At 44.5% G+C, this 14,496-nt stretch overlaps 1 protein-coding gene across 4 annotated transcripts in view; it reads left to right on the plus strand.

The window, feature by feature from the left end:
• LOC128692341 (actin-binding LIM protein 2) overlaps window positions 1-14,496 on the plus strand; it is a 510,921-nt gene that overhangs the window by 68,955 nt on the left and 427,470 nt on the right. Inside the window, exon 1 of one of the 4 annotated variants that reach the window (XM_070096394.1) lies at window positions 982-1,033. The exons of the other annotated variants lie outside the window; for them this stretch is intronic. The gene's annotated coding sequence lies outside the window, so the exon portion shown is untranslated. Of the gene's footprint in view, window positions 1-981; window positions 1,034-14,496 lie in introns of those variants that run through there. 4 annotated transcript variants of the gene reach the window in all.

A 14,496-nucleotide genomic window follows, 5' to 3' on the forward strand; every position in this document is an offset into this window, starting at 1 on the left:
CTGAGAGCAGTTACCCAGGATAACCCAGGAGAGCCTTTGAGATCCTTAGATCATCTTCCCCAGGATGCCACCCACAACAGTCGATTTGGCCCATAGGATGCGTCTTTGGTGTAGATTTACTTTCTCCGGCAGTAACTTTTTCAAAGAGAGAGAGAGAGAGAAAGAGAGAGAGAGAGAGAGAGAGATGCAGGTGACATGCAGGCATAACGACCATCGTGTAGTCGATAGGCACGAAACCAAATAACGTAACCAACCAACCACCACCAGAGTGCACAAACACCTCACTGTTGCAACAGTTTAACATGCAAATTGCAGAACGGTTTATCCGGCAGCGGAATAATTAAGAGAATTTTAATTACCTTTGGGTGGTCAACATCCCTGCGTTAGATCATAGCACCAGAATGACACAAACCTCGACTACTGACGCAGTGAACAGTAAAGATGAGAATATTGACCATTATAATAATATTAATAATAACACTAATAATAAGAAGAACAGGAAATAAGCAAAAGACGATGAAGAAAAACAGTATTTCGCTCTAATTCCCATCACCGCCACAAGCCACCACCGACATTCTTTATTTCGCTCACGTGTACGTATTTCGCACGCAAGGGTTGAAGAACAGCACGTGTTCGCACGTTCTTCAGTGTGTGTTATGAACAGTGAGGAAGTTCTTGACGGGGGGAGTCACGTCAATTGTAAAACACTCGCAAAACGCCCTGATTTCCGCTCTGATCGGTGGCTTACACAGCAAGTTTCCAGCGAGTGATATTTTTCACCTCTCGCTTAAATTTCCATCGTTACACCAGCGTTATTTTTACTTTGCGTGTTTGCTGGATAGCGGCTTTGCGAGTGTGTGTGCTGATAAGGGCTTGGAGTTAGGCTAAGAGTTAGTGGTACGGGTGTTAACAAAAAATATTAATGCAGTAGCGGTAACCTCTAAGTGACGGAAATTGTGGCCTGTGTGAGGGAGCAACCAGCAGTTGGCGACCGTCTTGCACAGCTCACACACCCACGCAACGCATGGACAAGGTACTAATATTCCTCTTTGTAACCTAAATGAGAACGCGAGAATGGAGGAGTGCTACAGTGGGCCCACCGGCCCAAGCTAGGCAGGTTCTAGTAACGCTCTACCATAGTCAAGTATAAGTCGAAGTCATTCTAAAGCCTCAGTGCTATTAGCTTCAGTGTCACTAGTTGGCAGTTTGTTCCACTCATCCGCGACTGTTGAGTTCATGAACAGGATATATACACCGAGAGTTTATATTTCTCAGTGTGTGTACACTTGAGAGTTTAATTAATCTGTGTTTGAAGGATTAAAATATTTTTGACTGCTGGTGAACAGGTTACACGCAGCTTTAATTACATTCGTGTAATTGATAGGATGAAAACCCAATTAACCAACCAATTAACCAGTTCTGTTGAAACAGCAACAATTAAGACACGCTAGATTGTGCATGTGCAGAAAAAATATAGTTATTAAATAAAATGAATCACAGACACGAGGCTTGGAAGCCATGGAAACGAATGAGAAAGTTTGTCCTCCCCAGTTTCCATAACGTTGTCGGCTCCCTTCAAGGCAGGGAGAAACACTTCAAGGGAGGTACTCCCTTCAAGGCAGGGAGAAACACTTCAAGGGAGGTACTCCCTTCAAGGCAGGGAGAAACACTTCAAGGGAGGTACTCCCTTCAAGGCAGGGAGAAACACTTCAAGGGAGGTACTCCCTTCAAGGCAGGGAGAAACACTTCAAGGGAGGTACTCCCTTCAAGGCAGGGAGAAACACTTCAAGGGAGGTACTCCCTTCAAGGCAGGGAGAAACACTTCAAGGGAGGTACTCCCTTCAAGGCAGGGAGAAACACTTCAAGGGAGGTACTCCCTTCAAGGCAGGGAGAAACACTTCAAGGGAGGTACTCCCTTCAAGGCAGGGAGAAACACTTCAAGGCAGGGAGAAACTTCAAGGCAGGGAGAAACACTTCAAGGGAGGTACTCCCTTCAAGGCAGGGAGAAACACTTTAGGGGAGGTGCTCCCATAATGTTATGCTAACATTGGGTACATTTATAGCATTTTATCAATGTTTTTATTCCTCAGATAATGTAATATGAGAGATGCGATGAAAATAGTTTAGAAAACTAACAAGTTGAGGACTGAGACACTTGTGCCACATTTGGAAATCTTTACTGAAGAAACTTTTCCTCAAGATTCACAAACGCAAGTGTCTCATTCTTCAGTATGAGAGATGTTTTACAAAAAATATTTATCACTGACAACATGTTTTAGTGCGAATTAAATTTTATTAGCAAATTCACCTAATATGAAGCAAAAAAAAACTGCATTTATGAGTTTTTAACTTTTATGTTGATTTGTTTAAGCAAGTCGCGATTTATTATATTCAGGTGTTTGTTTATATAAGAAAATGTGTATGTGAATTTATTCTGTTGTTGAGTCTGCATGACTGTTTATGCAAGAGAGTTAATCAAGTCTTCATGTTACATATAGATAACCACTCATTAATACTCTTAATATTTAAGTATTATCTCGATGTATATACACTGGGATTATAAGATTATTATTGCACTCAGTGGCCACGTAACTAGGTACATGCACCCTTCTAGTATTAGACAGGGTCCCCCTTTGCCTTCGGAACAGTTTAAATTCTTCATGGCCTGGATTCAGCTAGGTGCCGGAAACATTCCCTAGAGATGATGCATCACGTAGTTGTTGCAGATTTGTTGGAAGCGTAATCATGCTGCCAATGTCCCGTTCCACCATATGCTAATAGTTTACACCAAATTTAGACCCAACCATTTACGTGTCGCAGATAGAATCACGATTCGTCGGACCAGGCAATCTTTTGTTTTTTACCCAGTCCTCCACTGCCCATGTTGTGCATTCAGAGATGCTCTTCTGCATATCACTGTTGTAACACGTGGTTATTTGAATTACTGTCGCCTTCCTGTCAGCTTGAACCAGTCTGACCTTACTCCTCGACCTCTCTCATTATCAAGGGATTTTCCCTCACAGAACTGCAACTCACTGGATGTTGTGTGTTTATCACACCATTCTCTGTAAACTCTTGAGACTGTTGTGTGTGAAAAATCCCAGAAAATCAACAGTTTCTGAGATACTCAAACCACCACCCCATCTGTCTGGCACCAACAATCATTCCAAGGTCAAAGTCACTTAGATCACATTTGGTCTGAACAAGGCCTGAACTTCCTGACCCTGTCCGCATGCTCTTGGGTATTGAGACTCTGCCATGTGATTGACTGCTTAGATATTTTCATTAGCGAGTAGGTGTACAGGTGTCCCTCATTACTCCAGCAAGGACGTTTCCTGTGACCGTATTTCCTTGGACCTCCTCTTTTCTGCATTGCTCAAAGCTCCTGATAATGTGTTAATTGCAACACAAAAGGCTTAGAGCTATCATTCAACTCCCCCTTGGAAAGGAAGCAGGTGGATGAACTGGAGGTAAAAAAAAAAGGAAGTATGTGTAGGGAAGATTAGGGAAAGGAATGTACAGGATATGATGACATAGGGAGGAGTGGAAAGACGCCTGGGGTAAGGATGTGTTGGCCGGGAGGAGGTAAGAAAGAAAAGTGCTGGAGGGAAGGGTGAGATAAGGAAGGAACTGCGTAGGAAGGATAAGAGAGGAAAGGACCTGAGGTTGTAGTGCGCTGGGAAATGAGAAAGAAAAGAGCTGGATTTTTGTTTTTATTTCGCAAAATTGGATACAATAGTAGTGTGCTGTTAAACTATTCTAGATGACAGTTACACAGTGGGAACAAACACTAGCTGTTTTCCCTGTCATGTTCCATTGCGCAGGATGGCGCTTATGCACTTCAGTAGTGTCAGCCTGAGCTGGGAGACTTTAGTAGTGTCAGCCTGAGCTGGGAGACTTTAGTAGTGTCACCCTGAGCTGGGAGACTTCAGTAAGGCATTGAGGATGTAGTCAAGTATTCCATGAAGGGCTCATGAGTTCCGGTGGGGAAGATGAAAGGCTGGTAGTGGGCTGAGGGCGGAATAATTTGTGGGGACAAGGAAGGAAGGTGGTAGGGAGGCGAGGATTGGGATGGGTGTGTGTGTGTGTGTGTGTGCGTGTAGGGGTGTCGAGGACTGGGATGCGGCGTGTTAGGAGGGGTGTCGAGGACTGGAATGGGGGGTGTTAGGAGGGGTGGCGAGGACTGGTATGGGGGGTGTTAGGAGGGGTGGCGAGGACTGGGATGGGGCGTGTTAGGAGGGGTGTCGAGGACTGGAATGGGGGGTGTTAGGAGGGGTGTCGAGGACTGGGATGGGGCGTGTTAGGAGGGGTGTCGAGGACTGGAATGGGGGTGTTAGGAGGGGTGGCGAGGACTGGAATGGGGGTGTTAGGAGGGGTGGTGAGGACTGGAACGGGGGTGTTAGGAAGGGTGTCGAGGACTGGAATGGGGGGTGTTAGGAGGGGTGTCGAGGACTGGGATGGGGCGTGTTAGGAGGGGTGTCGAGAACTGGGATGGAGCGTGTTAGGAGGGGTGTCGAGGACTGGGATGGGGCGTGTTAGGAAGGGTGTCGAGGACTGGGATGGGGCGTGTTAGGAGGGGTGTCGAGGACTGGGATGGGGGGTGTTAGGAGGGGTGTCGAAGACTGGGATGGGGGGTGTTAGGAGGGGTGTCGAGGACTGGGATGGGGGTGTTAGGAGGGGTGTCGAGGACTGGGATGGGGCGTGTTAGGAGGGGTATCGAGGACTGGAATGGGGGTGTTAGGAGGGGTGGCGAGGACTCTGATGGAGTGTTAGGAGGGGTGGCGAGGACTAGGATGGGGGGTGTTAGGAAGGGTGGCGAGGACTGGGATGGGGGTGTTAGGAAGGGTGGCGAGGACTGGGATGGGGGGTGTTAGGAAGGGTGGCGAGGACTGGGATGGGGGGTGTTAGGAAGGGTGGCGAGGACTGGGATGGGGGGTGTTAGGAGGGGTGGCGAGGACTGGGATGGGGGTGTTAGGAGGGGTGGCGAGGTTGGGATGGAGTGTGTTAGGAAGGGTTTCGAGGACTGGGATGGGGGGGTGTTAGGAGGGGTGGCGAGGTTGGGATGGAGTGTGTTAGGAAGGGTGTCGAGGACTGGGATGGGGTGGCGAGTGCTGTGCAGCAGCGGCTGGTGCTGCTGGTGTCGTTGACTTGGAGATTGTTGCCACAGGCTTTCACCCTCTTTTGATTACTCTGTTGAACGTGACAAAGATATTTCTGAGGTGATGACGTATGCACTACCACTAACACCTCCCCGAAGTAATACTGACCAATTTATAAAAGTAATTGTTTATCTGTCTTACTCTAAAAGTTAGAAAATAGTCACTGAAAAAAACACCATTTCTAGGATAGGATTTTTCACCCTTCAAGGAAGGTACCTTGATGATAGTGAGTGGTTCTTGTTCTAAGGAATTGCAGCTACTCTCCCTCAGAATCACCAGGTGCCAGATCAACCAAGCTGTGATTGATATGTAGGGCTGCTGACCAGCAACAGCAAGCTCTGGGAGTAGTAAAACTCTCGGAACTCATTAAAGGTATGGTGTTGTGACCCCTATTGGTTTAGCGCTTCCCCATGATACAAAAAAAATCAAGTAATTATTGCAGCAGAATGAATACATCTTGAAGATCTTAGCCACTACGAGGCTGCTACTCAAACATTACAGATTACTTTGTTTACAAACTTTTATTTTATAAATTATTTCCGATAAAAGAAAGATTATTTGTAGGTTAAGAAACCAGTTTTAAAGTTTAGTTAGGCTTCAATCATCTTTTTTGTACATATATATTTTAATTTAGAGGTTGTTGAAACAGACCAGCTCATGTCATAGCCTAGTCCTCACTGAGGCATTCTACTACTACCAGGATGCGACTCACAATAGTCAACTAACACCCAGGTACCTGTTTCCTGTTAGGCAAACAGGGGGGGTGGGCTACCACTGAGCTATGAGCCACCTTCTAATAATTAGGACCCTAGATATAGGCACAGTGTGAATCGCCGTCTATGGGAACACAGTATTAGGTCCTAGAAACACTGCACCTAATAATTCATCGTTTGATTTTAAATAAACTGAGGAGGATGACAGCTCCCACGTCCACCAAACTTCCGTGTTTACACCAGCACTTCTTCAGTTAGTTAAAAAATCAGCAGGAGTACAAACCTTCGCATCATATTTTGTAAACACCTGATTGTCTACTAAACGTGTATTCACCTGATTGTCCTGTGTTCGTGTGCACACCTGATTTTTTTTTACGTACATACTTGTTTGACTGAATTCTAGCTTATGGATCTTTCAGTGGGATACATTGATGCTGGTAGATTACCTGCCATTCCCCAAGCGTTGCATGACCCCTACGGGCTTTTAACGTTTCCCAGTGGAATTTAATAATAATAAACGGTACATAATACCGACAAGTAAATGAGTAAAACACATGTACAACATTCACTGCTTTCACTGACGGAACGTTTCGCCCGCACACTGCAGACTTCGTCCTGGAAACGTTTCGTCACTAACAATACCGAGTGTTGCACGTGTCTCAAACTATGGTTGTTATTGTAGAGAAATATTTAACTGTAGAGAGTACAAGTACTGTATTTAAGTAGTCCCGCCAGTGACGAGATTTTGAAGGATCGTGTTACCCTGTATCTCATTGTCCTTGTTGAACAGTAAGATAAGATTTCGTTCGGATTTTTAACCCCGGAGGGTTAGCCACCCAAGATAACCCAAGAAAGTCAGTGCGTCATCGAGGACTAACTTATTTCCATTGGGGTCCTTAATCTTGTCCCCCAGGATGCGACCCACACCAGTCGACTAACACCCAGGTACCTATTTGCTGCTAGGTGAACAGTTGTTGTGATCCTAGACTGATAGTCACGTTGTTGTGATCCCAGAATGATTGTCACGTTGTTATCCCAGAATGATAGTCACGTTGTTGTGATCCCAGAATGATTGTCACGTTGTTATCCCAGAATGATTGTCACGTTGTTGTGATCCCAGAATGATTGTCACGTTGTTGTGATCCCAGAATGATTGTCACGTTGTTATCCCAGAATGATAGTCACGTTGTTGTGATCCCAGAATGATTGTCACGTTGTTATCCCAGAATGATAGTCACGTTGTTGTGATCCCAGAATGATTGTCACGTTGTTGTGATCCCAGAATGATTGTCACGTTGTTATCCCAGAATGATTGTCACGTTGTTATCCCAGAATGATAGTCACGTTGTTGTGATCCCAGAATGATTGTCACGTTGTTGTGATCCCAGAATGATTGTCACGTTGTTATCCCAGAATGATTGTCACGTTGTTGTGATCCCAGAATGATAGTCACATTGTTGTGACCCCAGAATGATAGTCACGCTGTTGTAATCCCAGAATGACAATCTTGCTGTTGTGATCCCAGAATGATAATCAGCTGTTGTGATCCCAGATGGAAAAGCAGAGAGGAAGAGGAAAAGGGGTGGTGGTAGGAGTAGAGAGAAAGGGGTAGACGAGAGAGGGGGAGGGGAAGGAATAGTAGAGGAAAGGAAAACCGGTAAAGTCCACATCCATCCTTGGTTCATGAAGTGTCGAGTCACCAAAGCCTGAGGGCAGCCGCCTGCAGGCTCTTACATCGCCCACAGGCTGTGTATACATGGTTGTCCGTATTGCATTAGTATTTACGTCTCTCTTCCCTTTCTCTTGAGGTGACACCTTCACTGATGTGCTGTCTTAACACACGTCGTGGCTTTCCCCCAGCATGTTGCAGTGTGTTACGTTGAAGAACATACCCTGCCTGGCTCATTAAGACTGCAACTAACTGGAATACAGTTATCAAGAACACTTTAATTCTGAAACTAAACTGACAGTGTAAATAATATATATATATATATATATATATATATATATATATATATATATATATATATATATATATATATAATAGTAATAATTATTATAGAAGAGGGCAGCAATAGTTTCAGGAGGGCGAATTAACCAGCGAGTACAGTGTCCAGGACCTGCAAAAGACATATTTTTGGTCACCAAAATCTGAGTCATTAAATGGAGAGAAGAAAACTGCTAAACCAAATATAACTGTTTGCTATAGCTGAAATATTTTACTAAACCATTTAACGTGGCCTTGGTGTCTCTTGTACATAGTACTCAGTACACAAATCTCTCTATTGATCTGTCTACTGAGCTTACAATGAGTGCCTAGGGCAATTCTAGATTGAGCAGTAGTACTAGTGGCAATACTGAGAAGCAGTACTAGTGGCAATACTGAGAAGCAGTACTAGTGGCAATACTGAGAAGCAGTACTAGTGGCAATACTGAGAAGCAGTACTAGTGGCAATACTGAGAAGCAGTACTAGTTGCAATACTGAGAAGCAGTACTAGTGGCAATACTGAGAAGCAGCAGTAGTTGCAATACTGAGAAGCAGTACTAGTTGCAATACTGAGAAGCAGTACTAGTTGCAATACTGAGAAGCAGTACTAGTTGCAATACTGAGAAGCAGTACTAGTTGCAATACTGAGAAGCAGTACTAGTTGCAATACTGAGAAGCAGTACTAGTTGCAATACTGAGAAGCAGTACTAGTTGCAATACTGAGAAGCAGTACTAGTTGCAATACTGAGAAGCAGTACTAGTGGCAATACTGAGAAGCAGTACTAGTGGCAATACTGAGAAGCAGTACTAGTTGCAATACTGAGAAGCAGTACTAGTTGCAATACTGAGAAGCAGTACTAGTTGCAATACTGAGAAGCAGTACTAGTTGCAATACTGAGAAGCAGTACTAGTTGCAATACTGAGAAGCAGTACTAGTTGCAATACTGAGAAGCAGTACTAGTGGCAATACTGAGAAGCAGTACTAGTGGCAATGCTGAGAAGCAGTACTAGTTGCAATACTGAGAAGCAGTACTAGTGGCAATACTGAGAAGCAGTACTAGTGGCAATGCTGAGAAGCAGTACTAGTTGCAATACTGAGAAGCAGTACTAGTGGCAATACTGAGAAGCAATACTAGTGACAATACTGCCAGGCAGTACTAGTGACAATACTGCCAGGCAGTACTAGTGACAACACTGCCAGGCAGTACTAGTGACAATACTGCCAGGCAGTACTAGTGACAATACTGCCAGGCAGTACTAGTGACAATACTGCCAGGCAGTACTAGTGACAATACTGCCAGGCAGTACTAGTGACAATACTGCCAGGCAGTACTAGTGACAATACTGAGAAGCAGTACTAGTTGCAATACTGAGAAGCAGTACTAGTGACAATACTGAGAAGCAGTACTAGTTGCAATACTGAGAAGCAGTACTAGTGACAATACTGAGAAGCAGTACTAGTGACAATACTGAGAAGCAGTACTAGTTGCAATACTGAGAAGCAGTACTAGTTGCAATACTGAGAAGCAGTACTAGTGGCAATACTAACAGTACTAGTGACAATACTGAGAAGCAGTACTAGTGACAATACTGAGAAGCAGTACTAGTAATAGTTTATTATACATTTCGAGATTTGGACATTGTGAGAAGCAAAAGAAATGCAAAACGTGATTAGGCAGCCAATAAATCCATATATGATAGTCCTCGTTAACCTGTAAAATAGTAGCCTGTCGTTATTAGCTCAATAAAGCAAGGCACTCTGCAGTCCTCCAGTCTGGTGTAGCAGCAGGAAGTACAACAGTATGTGGTAGACACTGCGGCACTTAATGTTCTTAGCTTCCCTCTTCCTAGTTCATTACTGTGGCTGGGATGGTATTCAAGGCATTGGTTCCAGTTTGGTTCTATGACTGTTCATTAGTTTTCTTGTATTAATATTGCGTTGCATTGTTTTGTTGTTACATGCAGCCCCTGAGGAATGGCAAATGATCAGGTTTGATTCGATAAAGGCAAGAGTTGCTCCAATTTTGGGGGGATTATCTCTGTGCCAGTGTGTGTGTATGTGTACTCACCTGTTTGTGGCTGCGAGAGTCGATTCATAGCTCCTGGCCCCTCCTCTTCGCTGGTCGCTACTAGAACCACTCTTTCCCTGTTCCATGAGCTTTATCTATGTGATTTTTAGGCGTTTCTGATAATTTATATGAATACAAGAAGTGCAGGTTCTTTTCACCATTTGTTGGTGAACAATGTTACCAGTTTTAATTGTGGCTGTTAATGTGCAATAATATTCCCGTCCTGACAGTACACGTTCCTTAAAATTTATCATCGTTGACTTGACATTTTATTTTATGACTTTTGTCTGTCCTTGAAGAGTTACTGAAGTTATATTTTCTTTGACCTGAAAACTCGCAGATTTCTTCATATTTTATTTCCAGTGTTATTTTCTTGTCATAGTAAATCAGCAGGATTATGTCTTCTTCGTATTGTATTATTGTTGCTCGTTGAATCATTGTCTTCATTTCTTTGGAGTCTTAATTTGTCTTTGTTTAGATTCACGTGTTGTCTGTGGAAAGGTGAAGTGCGGTTAAAATTTGTCACTATGTATATGAGAGATGACAGGGTACTGAGGCGCCTTCTGTACCTGCTGAGGTACTGATTTTTCCAAGTAGAAGTCTCTGTACGTGAATTACTATTATGGTGAGTTGAGATCGTAAGATTGTTGATCATCCATCGTCCACTTTTAGTCATGTATTTATTAGGTGCGCAAGATCATTTTTTGTTTGATTGTACCACGATCGTTCGTGTCAGTCTTCCGTGGCGTCTGTTTGTCACGTCTTTACTATATACAGAAAAGACACAAGAACAGAACAAGCTTCTATTATGACAGCTCCTCGCTCCATGGAGAGCTCTGTCACCCATATCTCTGTTCCATTGCTGTCAGATGTATGATCCTCTATTCACATTTTAACACCCCTCAAGGGAGGTTCCTTGACGCTGGTGAAGGGCTCTTGATCTAGGGAATTTGATCTGTGCTCTAGTTCCCTGAATTGAGCCTGAATACCTTTCATCCCCCCTCCACAGGCGAAGTATAATCCTACGGGTTTAGCGCTCCCCCATGATTATAATAATCACATTTTGAAAATGGTTCTTTATGGATCACCTTCCAGTCATTGTCACAGTGATCCAGCAGCTACAGTTCTCTGGATCACCTTCCAGTCATCGTCACAGTGATCCAGCAGTTACAGTTCTCTGGATCACCTTCCAGTCATCGTCACAGTGATCCAGCAGTTACAGTTCTCTGGATCACCTTCCAGTCATCGTCACAGTGATCCAGCAGTTACAGTTCTCTGGATCACCTTCCAGTCATCGTCACAGTGATCCAGCAGTTACAGTTCTCTGGATCACCTTCCAGTCATCGTCACAGTGATCCAGCAGTTACAGTTCTCTGGATCACCTTCCAGTCATCGTCACAGTGATCCAGCAGTTACAGTTCTCTGGATCACCTTCCAGTCATCGTCACAGTGATCCAGCAGTTACAGTTCTCTGGATCACCTTCCAGTCATCGTCACAGTGATCCAGCAGTTACAGTTCTCTGGATCACCTTCCAGTCATCGTCACAGTGATCCAGCAGTTACAGTTCTCTGGATCACCATCCAGTCATCGTCACAGTGATCCAGCAGTTACAGTTCTCTGGATCACCTTCCAGTCATCGTCACAGTGATCCAGCAGTTACAGTTCTCTGGATCACCTTCCAGTCATCGTCACAGTGATCCAGCAGTTACAGTTCTCTGGATCACCTTCCAGTCATCGTCACAGTGATCCAGCAGTTACAGTTCTCTGTATCACCTTCCAGTCATCGTCACAGTGATCCAGCAGTTACAGTTCTCTGGATCACCTTCCAGTCATCGTCACAGTGATCCAGCAGTTACAGTTCTCTGGATCACCTTCCAGTCATCGTCACAGTGATCCAGCAGTTACAGTTCTCTGGATCACCTTCCAGTCATCGTCACAGTGATCCAGCAGTTACAGTTCTCTGGATCACCTTCCAGTCATCGTCACAGTGATCCAGCAGTTACAGTTCTCTGGATCACCTTCCAGTCATCGTCACAGTGATCCAGCAGTTACAGTTCTCTGGATCACCTTCCAGTCGTCGTCACAGTGATCCAGCAGTTACAGTTCTCTGTATCACCTTCCAGTCATCGTCACAGTGATCCAGCAGTTACAGTTCTCTGGATCACCTTCCAGTCATCGTCACAGTGATCCAGCAGTTACAGTTCTCTGGATCACCTTCCAGTCATCGTCACAGTGATCCAGCAGTTACAGTTCTCTGGATCACCTTCCAGTCATCGTCACAGTGATCCAGCAGTTACAGTTCTCTGTATCACCTTCCAGTCATCGTCACAGTGATCCAGCAGTTACAGTTCTCTGTATCACCTTCCAGTCATCGTCACAGTGATTCAGCAGTTACAGTTCTCTGGATCACCTTCCAGTCATCGTCACAGTGATCCAGCAGTTACAGTTCTCTGTATCACCTTCCAGTCATCGTCACAGTGATCCAGCAGTTACAGTTCTCTGTATCACCTTCCAGTCATCGTCACAGTGATCCAGCAGTTACAGTTCTCTGTATCACTTTCCAGTCATCGTCACAGTGATCCAGCAGTTACAGTTCTCTGGATCACCTTCCAGTCATCGTCACAGTGATCCAGCAGTTACAGTTCTCTGTATCACCTTCCAGTCATCGTCACAGTGATCCAGCAGTTACAGTTCTCTGGATCACCTTCCAGTCATCGTCACAGTGATCCAGCAGTTACAGTTCTCTGGATCACCTTCCAGTCATCGTCACAGTGATCCAGCAGTTACAGTTCTCTGGATCACCTTCCAGTCATCGTCACAGTGATCCAGCAGTTGCAGTTCTCTGTATCACCTTCCAGTCATCGTCACAGTGATCCAGCAGTTGCAGTTCTCTGGATGATGCAGAGGTTATGATTTCACAATTTTTCCTGCTTATGTTGCAACATTTACACATTTTATCATGTGCAATATTAGTATTTTCGGGTTTCATAGATTTTTTCGACTGCTTTCCTGTCAACTTTGTAAGACGTAACTGTTTCGGGACGCTTAGCTTTGAGGATGTCACTGATGTTGTTTTCGGACGTTCAGAGCCGTGACAGTACGGTTTATTGAAGACAAAAGTTCCAGGAGTCTGCAATCGGTGTAAAGTCGTTGGGCATAATTGCAGCGTGTTGTCTGTAAAATTATAACCAGACTGACTCTCAAAATGCAAAATAAAAATTGAGAAAATAAACAGAGCGTTTAATGAACTCCGATGGTTCCAGTTGGTCACTTACAAATCTCAGGTAACAGTGGAACATCTCAGTTCTTGTATGTTGAGTAAAAGGACACAAGTGCAATTAATGTGACATTTTATTGTGGCAACGTTTCGCTCTCCAGGAGCTTTATCAAGCCGTTACGTAACGGCTTGATAAAGCTCCTGGAGAGCGAAACGTTGCCACAATGAAATGTCACATTAGTTGCACTTGTGTCCTTTTACTTTACATATTGTCGGTAATTCTACCAACTTTATTACAATCTCAGTTCTTACAAGGACGCGTGATAACAGAACACGGGCCATTATAACTTTATATATAGGTAAGCCAGAGGTCGCTGCTACAACCTTCGTGTGACCTAAGGCACACCTTCCCGTGGCTTCCTGTCCCGGCACTACTCAGCGGCTCATGTTATGACAAAGACCTTTATCATGGTCCTTTTCCCATGAAAAATAAACTTAGGACAACACCAGTTTGAAAAATTTTATGGGTAATTCTTCCAACAGAGTTTGACCGGACTTACGCCCGTGATGCTGGTGAAGAGCTCTTGGTCCCAGGAACTGGAGCCACACTTCTCTTCCTTGGATAAAACCTGATTGCCCTCCATTGCCCAAGCTGCTGTATGACCCAGATGGTTTTGAAGGCTTCCCCATAATTACTATTTTTTTTATTAATGAAGGGAGAAGACGTGGCCGTCTACTTGTATAAGAGGAAAGATGGTAGCAGGGGCAGTAATAATTATTGTGATGCACCGCTGACTGCCTCACTCATTGTGTCAGCCTTTTTTTCGATCCGGTGAAGCGCTAAATTCGTTTTAGATTTTGCTGAAGGAAAAAAAATAAAAGACGACCGCTTTCTCCATTAGCGTGTGTTGTCATGTTGACCTTGATGGGTAACGGGACGGAGATCCGTCCTCCGCTTATTTCGGACACCTCGACCTGCTTAGGAGATCCAGTTGTATACTTCGGAGACCCCTCTTATGTACATCGAAAATCGTGCCACGTACTGCGGAGAACATGCACTGTGTACTTCAGAGACCTCGCCTGTGTACTTCAGAAATCACCCGTGTGCCTTGGGGACTTCACTCACATGCTTTGGAAACCTTGCCCGTTATCATGGCATTGCAGCTGTGCAACTTCTGTGTTGCAGGGCTGCAGTGCTAGAATGAGTTATAAGCAACAGTGAGTAGCGATGTCCCAAGAATCACTGAAAGGAAATCAAACACAGCAATAACTTGTGTGATGTACATCCCACCCTTCACCAAATGGCTTATATACACCCTTTACAAATGCACACTCGTCATGGGAGGTTC

Source organism: Cherax quadricarinatus, chromosome 53, assembly GCF_038502225.1.
Source record: "Cherax quadricarinatus isolate ZL_2023a chromosome 53, ASM3850222v1, whole genome shotgun sequence".
NCBI classification, from domain to species: domain Eukaryota; kingdom Metazoa; phylum Arthropoda; class Malacostraca; order Decapoda; family Parastacidae; genus Cherax; species Cherax quadricarinatus.